The sequence below is a fragment of the Somniosus microcephalus genome, chromosome 9 (genome assembly GCF_052327205.1).
Source record: "Somniosus microcephalus isolate GS21.2 chromosome 9, FLI_Smic_1.0, whole genome shotgun sequence".
Taxonomy (NCBI): domain Eukaryota; kingdom Metazoa; phylum Chordata; class Chondrichthyes; order Squaliformes; family Somniosidae; genus Somniosus; species Somniosus microcephalus.
This window is the reverse complement of record NC_140995.1, coordinates 501737-518905: the sequence shown is the minus strand read 5'-3', so window position 1 is coordinate 518905 and position 17169 is coordinate 501737. Positions and strand designations below refer to the sequence as shown.

Genomic DNA, 17169 nt, shown 5'->3' with positions numbered 1-17169 from the left:
GGCAGGAGGAGGAGAAAGAAATGGTGCCAGGGTAAAGGACATCTCCTCCGGGCTGGAGAAGAACTTGGAGTGGGAGGGAGAGGATCCAGTTGTCGTGGTCCACGTAGGTACCAACGACAAAGGTAGGGCAAAGAAAGAAGTTCTGCTGAGAGTGTTTGAGCAGCTAGGGACTAAATTGAAAAGCAGAACCACAAAGTTCATAATCTCTGGATTATTACCGGGGCCACGAGCAAATTGGCATCGGGTCAATAGGATCAGGGAGATGAATGCGTGGCTCAAAGATTGGTGTGGGAGAAGTGGGTTTCGATTCGTGGGGCACTGGCACCAGTACTGGGGAAAGAGAGAGCTGTTCCGTTGGGACGGACTACACCTGAACCATGCTGGGACCAGAGTTCTAGCGAATCGAATAACTAGGGAGGTAGATAGGGCTTTAAACTAAATAAGGGGGGCGGGTCCCAGTGGAGAGAAATCTAGAATGCTAAAAAGACAAGGAAGCAATGGAGGAAAGCGATTGGGGTAAGGATAACCAGATTGTGTCAGGAAGGGACAGAGCGTACAAACAAAGGAGTGCACTAACAAATAGGGTCCGGGTAAGAGAAAATGGTAATAAGACAAATAGGGCCACAGTACAAAAAAATGTTAAGATGTCTAAAAATGTTAAAACGACAAATCTAAAGGCACTGTATCTGAATGCACGAAGCATTCGTAATAAGGTAGACGAATTAACAGCGCAAATAGATGAAAACGGATACGATATAATTGTGATTACGGAGACATGAGAGTAGGAATAAAAGGCGGTGACTAGTGGGGTACCGCAGGGATCAGTGCTTGGGCCCCAGCTATTCACAATATATATCAATGATTTGGATGAGGGAACCAAATGTAATATTTCCAAGTTTGCTGACGACACGAAACTAGGTGGGATTGAGAGTTGTGAGGAGAATGCAAAGAGGCTTCAAGGCGATTTAGACAAGTTGAGTGAGTGGGCAAATACATGACAGATGCAGTATAACGTGGATAAATGTGAAGTTATCCACTTCAGTAGCAAAAAAGGCAGAGTATTATTTAAATGGCGATAGATTGGGAAATGCTGATGTACAAAGGGACCTGGGTGTCCTTGTACACCAGTCACTGAAAGCAAACATGCAGGTGCAGCAAGCAGTTAGGAAGGCAAATGGTATGTTGGCCTTCATTGCAAGAGGATTTGAATACAGGAGCAAGGATGTCTTACTACAGTTGTACAGGGTCTTGGCAAGACCACACCTGGAGTAGTGTGCGCAGTTTTGGTCTCCTTACCTAAGAAAAGATATACTTGCCATAGAAGGAGTGCAGCAAAGGTTCACCAGACTGATTCCTGGGATGGCAGGTGGATGAGGAGAGATTGGGTCAAATAGGCCTGTATTCACTAGCGTTTAGAAAAATATGAGAGGGGATCTCATTGAAATGTATAAAATTCTGACAGGGCTAGACAGACTGGATGCAGGGAGGATGTTTCCCCTGGCTGGGGGGTCTAGAACGAGGGGTCACAGTTTCAGGGTACAGGGTAGGACATTTAGGACTGAGATGAGGAGAAATTTCTTCACTCAGAGGGTGGTGAACCTGTGGAATTCTCTACCACAGAAGGCTGTGGAGGCCAAGTCACTGAATAAATTTAAGGAGATAGATAGATTTCTAGACACAAAAGGCATCAAGGGGTATGGGGAGAGAGCGGGATGAGATAGAGGATCAGCCATGATCATATTGAATGGTGGAGCAGGCCCAAAGGGCCGAATGGCCTACTCGTGCTCCAATTTTTCTATGTTTCTATGTTATTGCCCATTCTTAATTGCCCTCGAGAAGATGGTGGTGAGCTGCCTTCTTGAACCGCTGCAGTCCATGTGGTGAAGGTATTCCCAAAGTGCTGCTAAGGAAGGAGTTCTGGGATTTTGACCCAGCGACGATGAAGGAACGGCGATATATTTCCAAGTCAGGATCGTGTGTGACTTGGAAGGGAACTTGCAGGTGATGGTGTTCCCATGCACCTGCTGCCCTTGTCCTTCTAGGTGGTAGAGGTCGCGGGTTTGGGAGGTGTTGCCAAAGAAGCCTTGGCGAGTTGCTGCAGTGCATCTTGTAGATGGTACACACTGCAGCCACAGTACGCCGGTGGTGGAGGGAGTGAATGTTTAAGGTGGTGGATGGGGTGCTAAACAAGCGGGCTGGCTTTGTCCTGGATGGTGTCGGGTTTCTTGAGTATGTTCCATCACACTCCTGATTTGTGCCTGGTAGATGGTGGAACGGCTTTGGGGAGTCAGGAGGTGAGACACTCGCCACAGGATACCCAGCCTCTGACCTGCTCTTGTTGCCACAGTATTTATGTGGCTGGTTCAGTTAAGTTTCTGGTCAATGGTGACCCCCAGGATGTTGATGGTGGGGGATTTGGCGATGGTAATGTCATTGAATGTCATGGGGCAGTGGTTAGACTCTTACTTGTTGAAGATAGTTATTGCCTGGCACTTGTGTGGCGCAAATGTTACCTGCCACTTATCAGCCCAAGCCTGAATGTCATCCAGGTCTTGCTGCATGCGGGCATGGACTGCATCATTATCTGAGGAGTTGCAAATGGAATTGAACACACTGCAGTCATCCCCACTTCTGACCTTACGATGGAGGGAAGGTCATTGATGAAGCAGCTGAGGATGGCTGAGCCTAGGACACTGCCCTGAGGAACTCCTGCAGTAATGTCCTGGGGCTGTGACGATTGACCTTCAACCACCACAACCATCTTCCTTTGTGCTCGGCATGACTCCAACCATTGGAGAGTTTTCTCCCTGATTCCCAGTGATTTCAATTTTACTAGGGCTCCTTGATGCCACACTCTGTCAAATGCTGCCTTGATGTCAAGGGCAGTCACCCTCACCTCACCTCTGGAATTCAGCTCCTTTGTCCATGTTTGGATCAAGGCTGTAATGAGGTCTGGAGCTGAGTGGTCCTGGCGGAACCCAAACTGAACATCGGTGAGAAGGTTGTTGGTGAGTAAGTGCTGCTTAATAGCACTGTCGACACCTTCCATCACTTTGCTGATGATTGAGAGTAGACTGATGGGGAGGTAATTGGCCGGATTGGATTTGTCCTGCTTTTTGTGGACAGGGCATATCTGTGCAGTTTTCCATATGGTCAGGTAGATGCCAGTGTTGTACTGTACTGGAACAGCTTGGCTAGAGGGGTGGCTAGTTCTGGAGCACAAGTCTTCAGTACGATAGCTGGGATGTTGAAGGGGCCCAAAGCCTTTGTTGTATCCAGTGCGCTCAGCCGTTTCTTGATATTATGTGGAGTGAATCGAATTGGCTGAAGATTGGCTTCTGTTATGGTGGTGACTTCAGGAGGAGGCCGATATGGATCATCCACTCGGCACGTCTGGCTGAGGATGGTTGCAAACGCTTCCCAATTTTGGCACAAGTCCCCAGATGTTAGTGAGAAGGACTTGGTCGACTGGGCTGGGTGTGCAGTTGTAATGTCCGTAGGCGGTGCCGTGGTCTGTCTGGTTTTCATAGCGGTTTTTTACAACTGAATGGCTTGCTAGGCCATTCCATTTCAGAGGCAGTTAAGAGTTAACCACATTGCTGTGGGCCTGGAGTCACATATAGGCCAGACCAGGTAAGGACGGCAGATTTCCTTCCCTAAAGGACATTAGTGAACCAGATGTGGTTTTATGACAATCCGATAGTTTCATGGCCACTATTACTGACGCTAGTAATTATTCCAGATTTATTTAATTTAAATTCCCCAGCTGCCATGGTGGGATTTGAACTCACGTCTCCAGGTCAGGCCTCTGGATTACTAGTCCAGTAACAAAACCACTTTGCTACCGTACCCTTCTGTGCTGTATCATTCTATGATTCTAAATAACTAAAGAAATAGCAGCACTGGCACGTAGGGCATGTAAGCTGTTGATTGACAAATCCTGCAATTTTCACTTGATGGAACAACTTTTCCTGCCTGCTTCTCTATTCACTGACATTTTAATCAGGAGTCTGTCTTAAACTGCTGGTATTGTGTCTCTCAGTTCACCCAAGAGTGAAAACAGTTTCCATCTGTTTACTGTAACAGTTGTTTGTACAGTCAGCACGTACTGTGCTTACCGACACTTGAATTCAAACTCTAAACGGTGTGTTGAGCTTTGCTTGCCTACTGCATCAACAGCTGTTACAGTAACCAGCTGGAAACTTCCTGTGAGAGGCAGAACACTTTAAAACACGCTGCTGTTTAAAATTGAAGTGCAGATGAAGGGAACGGCTGAATGCGTCTGCAGAACAAATAGTGTCCACAACTGCCCGCCCTGAAAGCTATTTCCCCCAAAATGGCCTATAATTTTTGCCAATTTTGCCACACCAAATCACTTGTCCTACTGATGCACAGAAGAAGGGTTAAAAGCCAGAATAATACCATTGAAACTCAAAATACATGACATTTTTAAACATTTTCTACTATATAGTTATTTAATTTTCTTAGGCTTTCATTACTGAAAATACATTAATGCAAAAAACACTTAGACTGCAACAATAATGACATGCTTCTGCCCTAAATATTTTTTAAAAATCTAAATGAATCGTCAGTATTGAACTGATCATTAATCACTAAAAAGACAGGCCATGCCAAACAGAAGTTAATGTACTCATAATTGAAGAATGCACTTGGGTACAAAAGCCACATTATTTCAAATTCAGCTCGTCAGGGAAAGTGCATAAAGCTAAATAAATACATGAAAGTGAACACTGAGCAGCATTTTTTTTGCAGCACATCAAGGTTACTCAGCAGACTTCCTCTGTAGCAGCCACAGACCAACATTTTAGGCATTTATTCACAAATGGAATTACTTGTTCTGGCGGAATTACATTTGATCAAGTTGTGCAGCTAAAACAGTCAAACAGTGCCATCTGCAGGATGTTATAATATATACACACAAACCCCATGACAGGACAGCATGCACAAGGGCCCCAAAATGTTCAGCTGTCTCAACAGTCCACTACTCTGAACCAAGAAGGCCGATTTTCCAAGTACATGCTGCTGACGTACTGCCTGCGATTATCTCTCCCATGAAAGCAATGGACGGAAACTCGCAGGCAGTGCATCCACGACTTCCTGACATGCGTGGCCAATGGGCGAAGCTCCTCGCTTGCAGCGTGTACTCGGAAAATCAGCCTCAAAAATTATTTTAAAAGCAATGCTCATTGCATATGAATTTTTACAATTTTGTACACCTGGGAATCTCAAATTTAAAAACAGTAATACAACAATGTGCAATTACATAGCACTCCTCGCATGCAGGAAGATACCTCAAGAGTGCTTTACAATACAGGAAAGAGATGCAGTGGACACTGAGCTTGGGGAAAGGGAGAGGAAAATGAAGAAGCCAGATTGGGGAAAACAAAGGCATGCTCAAAGACGATTGCTTGAGGACAGTAACTGAATGATATGAAAGATGCACTGCAGCAACTCACCTAGGCTTCTTCGGCAGCACCTCCCAAACCCCCAACCTCTTCCACCTAGAAGGGCAAGGGCCGCAGACGCATGGGAACACCACCACCTCCAAGTCACACACCATCCTGACTTAGAAGTATATCGCCGATCCTTCATCGTCGCTGGGTCAAAATCCTGGAACTCTCTCCCTAACAGCACTGTGGGAGTACCTTCACCACACGGACTGCAGCAGTTCAAGGCGGCAGCTCACCACCATCTTCTCAAGGGCAATTAGGGATGGGCAATAAATGCTGGTCTTGCCAGCGACGTCCACATCCCATAAACGGATAAAAAAAAAAACAATGCTTATGATGTGATTTTTCAAAATTTATATTCTGATTTAGAGCAGCACCAAAAGTGTGCTGGTATCAGGAGCAAGGTGAAGGTGAGGGTGCTCCTCACATTTCTTGCGGTTGCCTATCAAGCACGGCACAAGCCAGAGTTGGGAGCCGCCCCACCCTCAGCGATAACTTTTCAATCACCGAGTGCAACCATTGCCCTTTTGCGCACACTCTTTCATTGTGCCCAAGTCCCACTCCAGGGACTTGAGCATATAAATCTAGGCTGACACTCCAGTGCAGTGCTGAGAGAGTGCTGCACTGTCGGAGGTGCCGTCTTTCGGCCCAGTCTCTGCTCTCAGGTGGACGTAAAAGATCTCATGGCACTATTTCGAAGAAGAGCAGGGGAGTTATCCCCAGTGTCCTGGCCAATATTTATCCCTCAATCAACATAACAAAAAAAAATTCTCGTTCATTATGACATTGTTGTTTGTGGGAGCTTGCTGCGCGCAAATTGGCTGCCGTGCGTCCCTCATTACAAAAGTGACTACACTTAATTGGCTGTAAAGCGCTTTGATATGTCTGGTGGTCGTGAAAGGCGCTGTATAAATGTAAGTCTTTCTTTCTAACCTGCATGGCACACTTTTCTTGAAGGTAGTAGTGGAAACTGAGGAACAGCAAACATATTTTGATGCATCCAGGTCAAGGTACTCCTCTGCTATTAGAGAGTTTCTCAGTGGGATTAGCCGCCATGGATACAGAGGATAGCCATTTCTTCCTTAAGAGCCGTCCACCGAATGTTTCTTTTTCAAATAATGTGGGCACCATGAAATGCCGTACAATTAAAGCATCATGTTTTCCTAGATAACCACGTACATGCACGATGAGGATTCTAGTCAGATACCACTTGAACATTAACTGAGCGCAAAATGTTGCTCTTCATGAAGAGCAATGATGCCCAATGGGTGCCACGTATGACTCCTTGCACTTGAAGGACCCTGTCACGCAGTGAAAGTTGTGCGCCCTATCCAGCTAATGACTCCCTCCCACAGGAAAAGCAACAAAGGTTTTGCCTGACAAATATAGCAGCTGTCACTTGATTGATATACGTGCATGTTGTAGACTGTAAAGTGGCAGGTTTCCTGTGACAGTTTGGAAGGGCCTGGTCACATGAAAGCTTCATGCTGTTCTACATTTTACTTCTTCAGGAAGAGCCAACCCTGATCCAGGTAATGTGTGTATTTCATGGTGCAGTTGACAGTACAATTCTGTGTAGCTTGTCTTGTAAAACATAGGTCTCCTCTGACATGTCTGGGTACAGGTCCAATGGTAATAACAGGTGTGGCCAAGATGACTCGGAGGGTCATTACACCTGCAATTGTTGGCCCCTCCACATTTGCAAAGCCAGCTGCTTCTGAAAAAAAGATTGAACTTGATAAAGCTAATTTTTCTCTGCCCTCAAATAGCACCCAAAGGGAAAAAAAATCCTTGGCTCCATTTCTGTTCCTGAACAGCACCGCACCCAAACTGCCTCGATGGTTTTCGGATTGCTGTGCCATCTTCAGGTACAGACATGTAAATTTCATGCAAATGATTGTCAGAGACCGTTGCACTCAGAACTCCTCCAATAGCACCAGATACAGGACAGGGTCAACCTGCTCACAGAAAGTCCAGGCATGCTGTTTCAGTGCTATCTGACTTAAGCGATAGGCTGGTATAGTCAAGAAAGGTTTTTATTTTTAATATAAAGTAGAGTTGCTGCTTCCATACTTGTTTCAGAATACTGTTAGTCCTTTACATTTAGCGATGAAGGCCATATTCAGTACAATGCCACACTTTCCCACCTTTTTGCGATATGGCTCATTTCGAGGCAGAAAGGAAGAAAACAAACACAAGCCCCATTGTCAGCTGCTAAAGTTAATTGCCACAGCCTTTCCTGAGCCAGTGTTTCTTTACCACAGAGAAACAATGCCCCATCCACTGACCTTGCAAAACTTCCATGCCACCAAGAATAAAATTAGAGGCCTCACAATCAAACAAGTACCCTCCTCCTATTCCCGTACCACCATTCTTCACACCCATACTTGTTTTCACTGTTTCTCTACTTACTACTTGGCATGTTGGTGCTGCCCTCTTACCAGGTCCCTGGTAAGATAGATTGCAGAGGCACACAAATTAAAATTACAAACTTACTGCAATTCATCAAAAGCTGACACTATAAAAATCCTACCCCATGACCTTTTAAAAAAATGTCTTATGGGGTTTCCTGTTGACCTAGCCCTTTATCAGCACTGCCTTTAAGACCTAGGCAGCGCTAGGACTTCCTGTCAGGATGTTGAGGGTGAGCGATAGAGCACCTCTTGTAGCATTGATGCCCACCCCACTTTGCTTGATAATGAGGGCCAACAGGAGACACCAGCATCAATTTATTTCCCAGAGCGCAGAGCACTTCTAGTGCACTACGTCCGCATTGCTCCAGTACCAGGACATGAAGATCAGCACGATGATTTTTGATACATTAATACATGCTTTAATCAACAGTTTTACATGCAGGAATAAAACCCATATAAAGGACGCAGTTATACTTTTACATTATTGTAAAACATTTTCAGAAACTCGTCACCAATGTAACCATTGATTAATTGTAACGGTAGCGTCCTAAGACTTATCCACCATATAAAGCCATTTCATTTAGGTTCTATTCCCTTTTTACATACAAGTCCCAATTCTGAGCCATACCTTATGTTTTTTTGACTGAAGGTGGCAGCTAAGAACCAGTAAGAATGATGACAGAATATAAGCATAGTCAAAAGAGACCACAAAATTCCATATTGTACAGATCACTGTATTGGAGTTTAGAAGAATGAAAGGGGATCTCATTGAAACTTATAAAATTCTAACAGGACTAGACAGACTAGATGCAGGAAGGATGTTCCCGATGGCAGGGGAGTCCAGAACCAAGGGTCACAGTCTAAGGATAAGGGGTAAGCCATTTAGGACATAGATGAGGAGGAATTTCTTCACCCAGAGAATGGTGAACCTGTGGATTTCTCTACCGCAGAAGGCAGTGGAGGCCAATTCATTAAATACATTCAAGGAGGAGTTAGATATATTTCTTAAGGCTAAAGAGATCAAGGGATATGTGGAGAAGGCAGGGACAGGGTACTGAGTTTGGTTGATCAGCCAAATGGCGGAGCAGGTTCGAGGTGCCGAATGGCCGACTCCTGCTCCTATCTGCTATGTTTCTATCAGAAAGAGAACAAAGAGGCAGGCCAGGTGAGTGCCATGTGTGTTGGGGTTTTAGAACAAATCAAAGGGGGACCACAGCAGGGAATCAAATATTATTCTTCATTCACTCCCCAAATACAAATGAATGCAAAAATTGGAAGTGGGAACTTAGTGTTAAGGCCAACGTGGAATACAACCAAGTTGAATAGTTCATCAGCCTAAACAGTCAAATCAAGATACAGTCCCCACCACTAAACAGTCAAATTAAGAAACAGTCCCCACCACTTAAAATGCCCACGTTTAAAACAGGCAGTTGCTTATATCAGCCAAAAAAAGGTACAAAAAATAATTTAAAAGGATAATGGAATGTTGGTCTTTATCTCAGGGGGCTGGAAGTGATGTCACAGCTGTAGAGCTCTGGTTAGACCCCATCTGGAGCACTGCATTGAATTCTAGACATTGCAGCTCAGGACGGTATATTGGCCTTGTAGGGGGGGCAGCACAGATTCACCAGAATGATACTGGGGCTAAAAGGGTTAAGTTATGAGGACAGGTTGCACAGACTAGGCTTGCATTCCCTTGAATATAGAAGATTAAGGGGTGATCTAATTGAGGTTTTTAAGATGATTGAAGGATTTGATGGGATAGATAGAGAGAAACTATTTCCTTTGGTGGGGAGAGTCCAGAACAAGGGGGCAGAACCTTAAAATTAGAGCCGGGCCATTCAGTGATGTCAGGAAGCACTTCAACACAAAGGGTAGTGGAAATCTGGAACTTCCCCCCCCAAAAAAGCTGTTGTGGCTAGGTCAAGTGAAAATTGACACTGATAGATTTTTGTTAGGCAAGGGTATTAAGGGTAACGGAACCAAGGCGGGTAGATGGAGTTAAGATACAGATCAGCCATGATCTAATTGAATGGCGGAACAAGCTTGAAGGGCTGAATGGCCTCCTCCTGTTCTCTGTTCCTATGTTCCATCTGCATTCATGTCAATTTCAAAGTTGACGGTTATAGCGTCTTAAGTGCTCCATTTATTGAGGGCAGAAACAGCTGTTTCATTACATTCAGTGCAAATGTGAGTGTAAAGAGCCTCTGGCAGTCTTTAATAAAGTATATTCTTCTGAAATTTTTTTAAATTTTCATCCCATTTAAATTATGGCTGATATAGAAACATAGAAGATAGGAGCAGGAGTAGGCCATTCGGCCCCTCGAGCCTGCTCCGCCATTCAATGAGATCATGGCTGATCATCCAAATTCAGTACCCTGTCCCTGCCTTCTCCCCATATCCCTTGATCCCTTTAGCCTCAAGAAATATATCTAACTCCTTCTTCAATATATTTAATGAATTGGCCTCAACTGCCCTGTGTGGCAGTGAATTCCACAGGTTCACCACTCTCTGGGTGAAGAAATTCCTCCTCAGCTCAGTCAATGGCTTTTAAAATTAATGATGGGCATACACATTGCTCAAAGCATTAAAAGTGATTGTGACTTACTGCTGGGTAATCTCATAGACTCCGCAAAAGCTTGCATAAAACTACTGCACATATTAAGTTGATAAATTGGTTATTCTTGCATATAATCTTTTACAGGAAATCTTTTAAGAACTTAATTGATAATTTATTGAGAACAGGTCTCAATCAGTAATGTTATTTCTCTTATTTTCTGTCCACTTTTTGGAAATGGTAAAAGAGTTTGAGACTTTTTAGCAAATGTTTAGGTTAATAAGTATTAGTATAGACTTTGTCCATCCATCAGTTCTATTCGTACAATGATTTTTAATTTTATTAACGCTACCGAGTTATACTAACCATCGCATATAGTGGGAAAATCACGTTCGCATGAACACGCCTGCTAAGTGGTGGGGTGTATAACAGTGCTTAGTAACTTATTCTAAGTAGTTATCACATATAGATAGTGTCAAGACACACCCTCTATGCATTAGCTATAGAATGAATAGAATTGCCTCTAGCTCTCAGATTTTCAAAGCCAGGATGTCCAATAGGTCATCAGCTGTTTTCTGGGGCTGGGCACACTTCATGTTGCGAGAGTTCTCTTTTTTATACAATTCAGTGTATATTGACTTACCAGTATGTTATTTCTAAATAACAGAAAATGCTGGAAAAACTCAGCAGGCCAGGCAACATCCGTGGAGAGAAAATAGAGTCAACGTTTCGGGTGAACTCTTTGTCAAGACCCTAGTATAACACTAGTATGTTATTTCTGTTGTTCTATACTAAAAATGTTTCCTGCCACATTTTCCTTCGTATAACTAACACTGTTTTTCAGAAGCTGGTGCAGTTTTTTTTTTTTTTTTTTTTTTTTGAGCGTATGGGCAGGAAACTTCAAAAACCACTACACTAACTTGACTTTGGGGCTTCTGACCAGAAGGAAATAACAGCAAGATGCATTCTACAATTCAGTGCTCTGCTTAACGGCAGGTTAGCCAAGTCTTGGTTCAATACAAAAAAACACTATTATGTAGACTAGTGAAAGTCTTTTGCTCTACTTATGTATAACACTAAAGATCTGTGCACATCCATAAAATATTTGCAGATGAAATTTTCACTTAGACACAATTTTAGGCAAAAGAAACAACATTGTCTTATGGCTACATACTGCAAACCACCAAAGCATGAAGTTCATTAACTCAATGTGCTTAATAGGAGCAAGGAGAAATCATATCAACTTGTCTTCATTCAGAAGGTTATTGAAAGCTATTACTCAGGTATCTTATCACCTGCATTAGAATCTCAGCAATCTTTTATTCTGAAAAGGAGCGAATATAGGAATTGTAAAGATCATGGGGGGAAAAGATTGCATGGCGCCCATTTTGGGGCCCCAAAAAAGATAGCACCAGCCCGCTGTAAATTCAGTAGTAGCGCCCCAAGCAGGAGGTGGGGCGCTACTGGAAAGCGCTCAACATCCTGCTTGGGGCGCTACTACCGAATTTCGCGGCGGAACATAGCGCCGCATCATTGCAAGCCACCTCCCCTGATTAAAGGGGAGGGGCCTAGCGCTGCACGCACCGGGGCCCTGCGGATCGCCGGGGAACGGTGTGCCATGAAAATGTGAGCTATCGCAGCCGGCACCCCGCATACAAAAGCAAAAGGGGGCAGGTGCTGGCAGTCGGCCAAAATAAAAATGGCCACCCGACACCTGCCCTTTAACTTGCGCCACTGCCAAACCATCCCGACCCTGTTGCACACATCGCCCGGCGATAGGTCAGGGGGCGCAAGGGAAGTTTGCGGCTGGGGCGCCAGTGGGGTGCTGCGCACGGCGATGACGTCATCGCCGCAGGGCACTACTGGCTACTGCCGCTGCTAACCTCCCGGGAGGTGTTGGGGCGCTGCGTCCAATGGCTAAGGGATTTGCGCCCCGTTAGCGCTAATGAGAGGCGCACACAAACCTTATTTCCCCCCCCCATAAATCATGTGTCTAAGGGTTGGCATTGAGGCTCATCCTTTCCCTCATCGTGATGCTCCCTTAAAAGCGTATACTTTTTCATCCAAAAAAGGCTGGGATCTTTTCAGCTGTCTTATGCGATGCCAATATGTTCTTGGTTTCATTTACTTCTGTTTCAATATTTTCATTGGTACAGCAAAAACTAAAATCTCACCATTTCAAAATGTTAAACTGTGTTTTGCACCCAACAGTGCAATATTAACAGAAAACTAAAACTCTTTTTTTTTTTTAAATCACATTGCAGCACTGCAAGAGATTATACTGGTGGTTCTGAAAAATATCTAGCGCGGACCGATATTCTGATAAATAACTGTTGGGAATTTAATTGGGTGTTTTTTTCACCTGAATAATTTGACCTACATAACAATGGAATAAGCTGCTTGACTGAATGTTGAGGGTCCCAATACCACTCAACATTTGCTTCTAATCAGGTAGCTTGTCAAATAAACGAAAGATTAGAGGAGCAGCAAGCACAAAAGGTCCAGGTCTATTGTGGTAAATAGAACTATGTGTCATGGATGATTGAACAGTCAAGAGGCTAAAAGTCAATTCATTCAAAAGTTAAATGCAACTGGAGAAGGGGGAAGTTACTAACTACATAACTCTTTCTTTTATAAAAGAAAGCTCAACAAGCTAAAGAAAGCAAGCAAGGACGGTATAAACTTTTGACCTAATGCAATTAGGCAGCAATGATTCACAGTAATCGTAGGAGGGGAAAAAAAGGCTGTTTACTATTGAATACAGTAATTACAGAACTGTGGACAGGTCATCTGAAGGTAACACACTGCATTTAAATAAAACTTTGAATGAAGGAGCATGGCCTTTGGATTTCCTCTCATTTTCTCCACTTCACATATTCTTTAGGGCCAAGTCTCTGCCAATGAAAGGCCAATGAGGGACCTGATTTGAGATCACTCTTTGGGCTGCTGCCAACAGGCCTGCAGCAGGTTGCTAGTGAGGACATCCTGCCCCAATTTCTCTCCCTCCTGCAGGAAACAGTTGGACTCCATTCAGCAGCTCCCTGCCCAAGCAGCTCATATTTGCAGCCAAGTGGAGCTGGTCCTTAAGATCTTAACTGGTGCCCAATGCTGGGAACTCAGCAGTCAGTTGTTATAACCAGTCTGCCAGTAGGCATCAGAAGACCTCAAAATCATACTCTCTCCTCTGCCAACTCCAGTAACTGTCTGCCCTTAGTCACTCTTTCGTTTAGGTCTTCCTGTACACAACCCCACCATCTTAGCTTTGACCTTCCAATTGGGACCTATTCCATCACTTTTTTAGGCTATCAATCTTAAGCAGATACCTTACCTATCAAAACTTACTTGCTGTAACACATTCTCTTACTGCATACGGGCCACTGCTTCTCATTACTCCAGTGTTGGTCGTTCTGTTCTCCCAGTTGAAAGTCAACACCTTCCTTGCACAGTGCATTCCAAACACATCCAACATCTGCTTCTGCGCCATCACATAATCCAGCGCTCAGCACAACACAGAATTGTCAACTGAACGGTCATCCTTTTCACAATGCTAGATTTCTCATCAGAATACATAATTGGGAAATCATGATTGCGTTCCTCATTACCTTTTTTGATCAAAATTAATGGGTGATAAATTGTGGGGCGCATGCCCACGATTTCCCAATATGCGCATTCAGGGCTCTCGTCCTAGAGTGCAATTTCATACGCCTTTTTTGGCTCTGGAAGGAAAGGCTTGATGTTTCCTCAATTCATATTTTATAGCAGCTCCATCAATTTAGTTGAAAAAGGTAATTTTTGTTCATAAATTTAAAACTTGCAATCTAATAAAAAATTACATTACAAAAGCACTGGAATATGGAAACTGACTCACTAGGATAAGTCTTCTGGATGAGCCTTCAAATAGCAGGTCGGTAACATTTCTGTGTATGTATTTCGCTCTATGTGGCAGTTTCAAAGAGCTTACATTTTGAAGAATCAGTTTCCAACTTACTTCATGAAATATTCATATTGACCAAAGAAATCCTCAGCACTTTGAGTTAAATTACTATAAAATTGATGGAAATAACAGGAAGATAGGAGCAGCCTAGTTCTTCAGCTGTTGGCTCAATTGATAGCACACTTACTGAGTCTGTAGGTGGTGTTTCTAGCGCTACTCCAGGCTAATACATCAGTGTGTTACTGAGGAAGTGCTTTGGATGAGAAATGAAACCAAGGCCCTGTTACGTCCATCGTTTCAGGTAGAAGTGCAGTAAGGAGGTCTCCTGATGTCCTGGCCAACATTCGTCCTCAACCAGTACCACCAGAAAAAAATAGATTAACTGGTTATTCATTTAATTTGCTGTTTGTGGAATCCTGCTGTCTGCAATTGGCTGCTGTGTCTGATTTTGTAACAATAGTGACCAGTAGTTCATTAGTTGTGAAGTGCGTTGAAATATTTGAGGATGTGATAAGGTGCTTTATAAAGGCAGCGTCTTCAATTTTATACATAAAAGTAAATAAATTACCTTTCACTATAGTGCAAGAAAGATGCACATTGTACAACATAGAAAGAGAGAGCTTATCCAGGAGTTTGGAAAGTTGCAATGATTGCCACTCGAAGTCTTTTAATATTGTGGCCACCGGAGAACAATTGTTCTGGATTGAAATTAGCTACGACAGATTATAACTATATTACCAAGCTTTGGGGGGGGGGGGGGGGGGGGGGGGGAAGACACAAATGGTGAGATGACCATCTATAGAGATACTGTATATTTAATAATAGCATGCAAATATGGGGCATGCAGTACAAAAGTGCTGGTCCAAAAACTACTCATACTCTTATTAGTTATATATAGTGCAACATTACGCAAGAGGAAACAGGCTTCTCTGGGGAGGATAAATGTAGGACAGCTTGACACATTTCACTTGTACACTTTAGAGAAAGTGACTGTTGGCCTTGGTTTGAAGCATGCAAACACAGAACACTTATTTCTGCATTTTAAGAGAAGGAAAAGAAAAGGTAGTCAAAGATCCCTGTTTCTGAGGTACAGCGCCGTGGGTGTGGCATCTTCTAACCTGCCAGATACCAAGTGGAAGTTGATTATCAGAGCACTTAAGAAACAAAACAATACAGTAATCTGGCCACAAGATACGGAGAGCAAGTTTGAAGTGACTCCCATTTCACCTCAGAAATTGAAGTACCCCTTTAGCACTGACAGCTGCAATATCGATTGGATTAAGCCTTAAGGATGGGTTTGACTCGCTGAGAACAGTTGTTAAACACATGGCAGATGCACAGTTTCACTCAGACTATGAACCTTTCATTGTTCTGCATCACAGCCATTGCTAACGAGGAGGCTCACAGCAACAGAAAATATAGTACACCTTATACAACATGACATCTTACTGTACAATCGAATTATAAATAACAGTGTACTATTGCAATCATGTGATCTAAAATACTTTCTGGTTTAGAACATAAAAATCAATATCAGATCATATACATCGTGCAACGTTATTTTTCAAATGGCATCAGAATACCGTCAATGTCAAATATAACAATCTGCAGCACAATGGTATAACTACAAATAGATACTTCTAAATGAATTTAAAGCACAACTCTAATCCTGGAGTTCAGATGATGCTCACACTTGACTCTCAATTTATGGCATCATCGGGGCATTAAGTAGATTACTGTCCTGTAATTTACTTACATTATCTGTTATCCTCTATTTAATGGCAATGACGAACTTAAAGGTGTATTTGTTTTCATTCTAATCACACCACATAATGAAGATAACAAGTCTATCCACTAGGTTGAGAATGATGCAAAGTGGCTACACTAACAATGACGGAGATATCCTGGATTATAAACAATTGTTTCAATGTTGTTGGATGGAATCAGAAGTTTGGGGCGAAAGACAAACTTTGCACTTATCTTTGCCAAAGTCCATCTCTCTGAATATCAACAATCTGATATAATTCAAAAATGTTGAAATGGATTTTCATAATCTTATGCCTAGCTGTGGATGAATTCTATGATAGAACATTAATCTGTTTCATGTGCCCTACAAGTCCACGTCCTGAATTTAAAAAACTACTAGCAGTTCATCATACCAGTGTACATTAACTAATAATAAACATATTTTTCATAGTCATTCAACCCGCCCCTTGTTTTAAAAAAAACTAGTTAAAAACACTTGCAAAGGGCAGCACACGGAGCAAAAATATGCAGCGTCCCAGAACAATGGGATACAGCCAACATTTATTCTGTGGAGTTACTGATGCAGCTGCCCTGCTTGACAGATGGCAGCAAAGCTGTCCTGATCATTAATTTACCTACCAGCAGCTGGCCAGAGCAACAGTGGTGAAGGAATGGGTGAAAAGTAACCTGCTTGTCCTCAGTTGGTGCACTGCAGTGGGGTGGGTGGGAAGATAACAGGGACTAAGGAAAAATAGAGAATAGAGGAAAAACCTCAAGCAAATGTACAATAAGTCATATGAGCATTTCATAAAAATTGATGCATTTAAAAATTATTGCCTCATACATAAAACCCAATTGTATCTACAACAGATTCTCAGTAAAATAAAGTCAATCATATTCAATTTACACTCAAATATTTCTCAGATAGGCTGCAGTACCAAACTTGACTACCAGAGGTCAGTGTAGATTTATGCACCAATTCTTGGTAACCAAGTTTGATATCTTGGTGCTGGCCTTTTCTAATAATAATTGGCAATTTACGTAGTA

The 17169-nt window shown here is 43.0% G+C and overlaps 1 protein-coding gene across 7 annotated transcripts in view; it reads right to left on the bottom strand.

The window, feature by feature from the left end:
- fam49a (family with sequence similarity 49 member A) overlaps window positions 1-17169 on the bottom strand; it is a 299323-nt gene that overhangs the window by 65853 nt on the left and 216301 nt on the right. For 4 of the 7 annotated variants that reach the window (XM_085996280.1, XM_085996284.1, XM_085996283.1 and 1 more), the window contains exon 4: window positions 16762-16863. The exons of 2 other annotated variants lie outside the window; for them this stretch is intronic. The gene's annotated coding sequence lies outside the window, so the exon portion shown is untranslated. The remainder of the gene's footprint in view (window positions 1-16761; window positions 16864-17169) is intronic. One more of the 7 variants, XM_085996282.1, reaches the window with a different exon arrangement.